Genomic DNA, 4,507 nt, shown 5'->3' with positions numbered 1-4,507 from the left:
ATTAAAATAAAATAATGCAATAGTAAAAGAGAATTCCTTTTCCAAATCAGGATTAGGCACAGACTGTAAGATTTTACATAGTTTAATGTATCAATACCATATTTTATTACATGGATATTATGAGTGTTAAACACCAAGGTTTATTATATAATCATTTAAACCTAATCACGTATAATCATACACACCTCATTCATACAAATATGCTCATTCCAAATTTGATGGCTGCAAGAAGTTCCAATAAAGTTAGGACCATGAACCGTTTACCACTGTGCTATGTCACCTAATCATTTTGTAAATGAGGACACTAAATTTTAAAATTGTAAATGGTTCTGCATTCTTGCTTGATATAACAGTTCAGCTGCTCAAAAGTCCAGGGACTCCATTGTAATTAAGAACAACACAGTGGCCGAAAAAGCAAATAAGTGGATAACTGCAAATACATAGGGTGGCAAAATCACAGAAACAAAGCAACAAATAAATGACACAAAAACATTTGCAGCCCACAATGGAGAATGGGGATAGAACAGGGATAGTGCTGAATGGAAAACTAGTTTTCAAAATATGCTCCAGTCGTAAGGGAACCCTAATAACAGGCTAGGTCTAACTTAACCCTACCATCTGCAGCCTGTTCATAACATGGATTTATGGGCAGGGTTCACTCCAGAAACAGGGATGTCACGCTGCCTCTGGGGCAATTCACTCTCCCTGTCGGACTGCCGAACTCATTAAGCAGCTGAGCCATATTAAATTATTAATAATAATATGTCATAATGTGTAATAAACGTGTACTTTTTAATGGGTTGTGGATTGGAAATGTGGATTGGCATTATCTTTTGGGAACAAGCAGGGATGTAGCTAAAAAGACTGGCAACACATGATGCTCCAAAATACATCTGTAGTTCTCAGTATTGATATAGACATCACAGAGTTTGCATTTTACCCATGCCATCAGGACTAAAAGACCAAAATACAATGACAAATTCTGGCTTTTAAACTTTTAACTGTTGTGTGGTAAAAATACAATTGGTTCCATTGCTCTTTGGCCTGAAAAACACAATGATCATAATAAAAATTTGAAAGGTGAACTCATCAGACCACAGCACACATTGGGCAGTCAATCTGAGATTAGCATAGGCCTGAAAGATGGGTGGCATTTCTGGATGTTGTTTACTTTGCATAGTGGATTTTTAACTTGTATCTATGGATACAACGAAAGACTGTGTTTACTGACAGCATCGTTTTAAAGTATTACCAAGCCCATGTGAAGTAATATTAATTACTGAAGTATGCCAGTTTGTTTTAATGCTATACCATGTGAGAGGCAATCATGCATTGAGTAACGTTCTGGAACTGTTGGACTATTTGATTATGCAAATATTAATGTTCCTTTTACACCGACTCATGGTAGCACCACCTGTGGAGAGTTCCAACACAGGTGATTTTGAATTCCTAGTCTTATTTTGCCCCAGTACCATTTTTTTCAAATCAAATTATGAATTAGCATGTATTTCTAAAAATCAATAAAGTTAATAAGGTAAAATGTTAAAAAAATATCTTGTTTGTGCTGTTCTTAATACAATACCTATAAAAACAGTTTACAGATCAGTGTATTCTGTTTTATTTGCAATATACAGACTGTAAAACCTTTATAATGACCTTTTTTAAAATAGTTGAAGTTTAAAAATACACTTACCATGCATTTTATTAACTATAATTAATCATTATAATTATAATTAATAATTATAGGTTTGTTGAATATTTTACGAGCTACACCTTACATTCAGGTGAACATTGTTGGTATACAATTACTGACTGTTGCCAATCTTTAGCTCTGTCACCTCACTGTTTGTCAGTCGGGACCACTGACTGGATGTTATTCTGGTGATGAACCATTCTAAGTACTGGTGTGACACAAACATGCTAATAACATGGCAGTGTGGGTTGTACAGGTATGAGTGAATCAGTTGCGTAGGTGTTGTAGGGATTTTTAAACTCCTAAATTTCAATTCCAGAAGGAGAACAGTGCTCCAATCAAAAATATAAAGAGCAGCTGTGACCAGAAAATGTCCACTAAAAGAGACTAGAGGAAGATTAATATACATTATGCATTAAAAAAGCAAATAGCTCCATTATGTAACTGTACAATAACAACATGTGCTAACAGGGTATGTGTTCCTAATAAAGAGGCTAGTAAGTTCCAAACAGTATGTAAAAAAAATCCTAAAAACACTGCTGCACCTACTTTCATATTAGAACAACACACACTATTGTGTTATTACCATGTTAGTAACATAGCACTGTCGATAAATGGGATGCAGGTGGTTGCCAAAGTGTACAGACCAACAGTTTGCTACAGTCTGTAATTGTATACCCACAAAGCTAATCAGTATGGTAGCATATAGGTGTACCTAATAAAGTGCTCGGTGCATGTACATCCTTAGTGTTCAATATTAGTTTTAGGTGAGCTGGTAACCTAAAAAGGTTCAATAATCTTGAAGACTTAAGTCCTTTGTGTTCTTTCTTTCCATTATACTAGTGTTCTATTTTATTTTAAATGACTGTATTATAAATGTAATTACCTCTCTTAGCATTAAGTACTCATACGTGTTTAGTACCACTCAAAAACCATGTTCTTTTTTAATCAAACACAAGAAGTAAATAAAAGTTCTGGTGTTACAGGAAAATGCATCGGACTGGCAAAGTATCTCACAGTCAGTAAAAAAGACAGGAAGTGCCCTTGTTAATCATTCCTTATTAGTATCTGATAAATGACCTATACCTGTACTGTTATATACACTGTTTTAATGATTAATTAATTTTTAATTTAATATTAATATACTGTACAACAAATAGGAATTTATTGATTAGTAATGCATTAGCTACTGCAGTAAACTGTATTTAAGTAATAAAAAATACTACTAAACAATGATAGTCGTGTGTATCCTCTTTGTGTTTGTTAGTTTGTCAGTTGCGTGTAATTATTGTCTCCATTTACCTGCATCACATTAACCAGAATTTACTTCGACTGAAATGTTCTATTGAGAAAATATTAATTGTAAATATGATTCCAATAATATACAATATAATATGAGATTAAAAAACTGAATGAATTTAGGGATGTTTTGTATAAACTGTAATGGTTTTTTTTTAAATGGTGAAATCAAACCAAAATGCTGTAAAAAAAAAACATGTATATTGTAAATAAAACCCAATGTAAACAGAATTGTTACCAAATAAAATATTTGCCATTGCAAAATGTGTCAACTTATTTTTTTTACTTTTATTTGTATCGTTAAAACAGAATATGTTGTATGTACATAGCTGTAAAAAATATGGATGTGTCCAGATATAAGTGAAGCAGAAATAATGGCCCTTAATGGCCGTCATTGCTTTATCCTGGTCAGGGTCATGGCAGGTCCGGTTACACCGGGTAACACTGAGTGGAAAGACATATTAAATCATGTCTGTGTAGACAGCCCATAATTAAAATGTTCCCAAATCTTAAAATAATAATGCATAATAGCTATGCATTCTGAAAATAAATGCAGTCAACAATGGCTGCAACTGTTCTTTAATGAGTATTTGGATATATCTGGAAATTCCAAGACTGCGATACATGTCATTTACAAGCGTATGTAAACTACTGATGTCAACTGTAAGTAACTTATTACTGTATTCCTGTATTATTGTATTCCACACATTTTTTGCAAGTAGCCGGTTAGTTAACACTACTAGATTTTTTAGAGTAATGTTGACCTGCAAAACAATTCTTAAAATTTAACTATTTAATTTAAAAATTAAATATATTTTTCTATTGTCTGAAACGCTGGTAGTGTTACCATGTTAACAGGGGTCCAAAAAGCTTCAATGTATCTTCATTTAAAAAATTATATATATTACATCTTTTTTGTTTACATCATTTTTTTACTTCTGAATTTGCCTATGCAAACTGTATATGATAAAATAGAATTAAAATATGAAACACTGAGGCACTTGTGTATGGAAAACCTTGACTTTAAGTTATAATACAGCAACATTGCTCAGAACTATTGTACTTACTGAGAAAATATTAATTGTAAATGTGACTCCAAAACAATATAATATGAGATAAAAAAACTGAATGAATCTAGGGATGTTTTGTATAAAATGTAATGTTTTTTTTAAATGATATGGAGGAATCAAACCAACAAAATGCTAGAAAAATGTACATTGTAAATAAAACCCAATGTGAAGCTGTGGATGGTATAATACAGCAACATTGCTTAAACCACTGTACTTACTGAGTCTTGAACCTAATTCTGAAACGTAGAGTGCTATTTTAAAACCAATTTCAATACTAATAGGCAGTTTGTTGACTAAAATGAATACTTTTCATTTCCTCAGAAGCTAATTACACACTTCTAAACAAACACTTGGTTCTGCCTCCATCTACTGTGACAGTGCAACAAAGTACCTCGATGATTCTCGGCCGTGATTGGACGAGAGATCTAAGGGGCGTGGTCAGCAT

This window comes from Trichomycterus rosablanca, chromosome 20 (assembly GCF_030014385.1).
Source record: "Trichomycterus rosablanca isolate fTriRos1 chromosome 20, fTriRos1.hap1, whole genome shotgun sequence".
In the NCBI taxonomy this organism is placed as follows: Eukaryota; Metazoa; Chordata; class Actinopteri; order Siluriformes; family Trichomycteridae; genus Trichomycterus; species Trichomycterus rosablanca.
The sequence above is the reverse complement of the archived record's forward strand: the minus strand, read 5'-3'. Positions refer to the sequence as shown.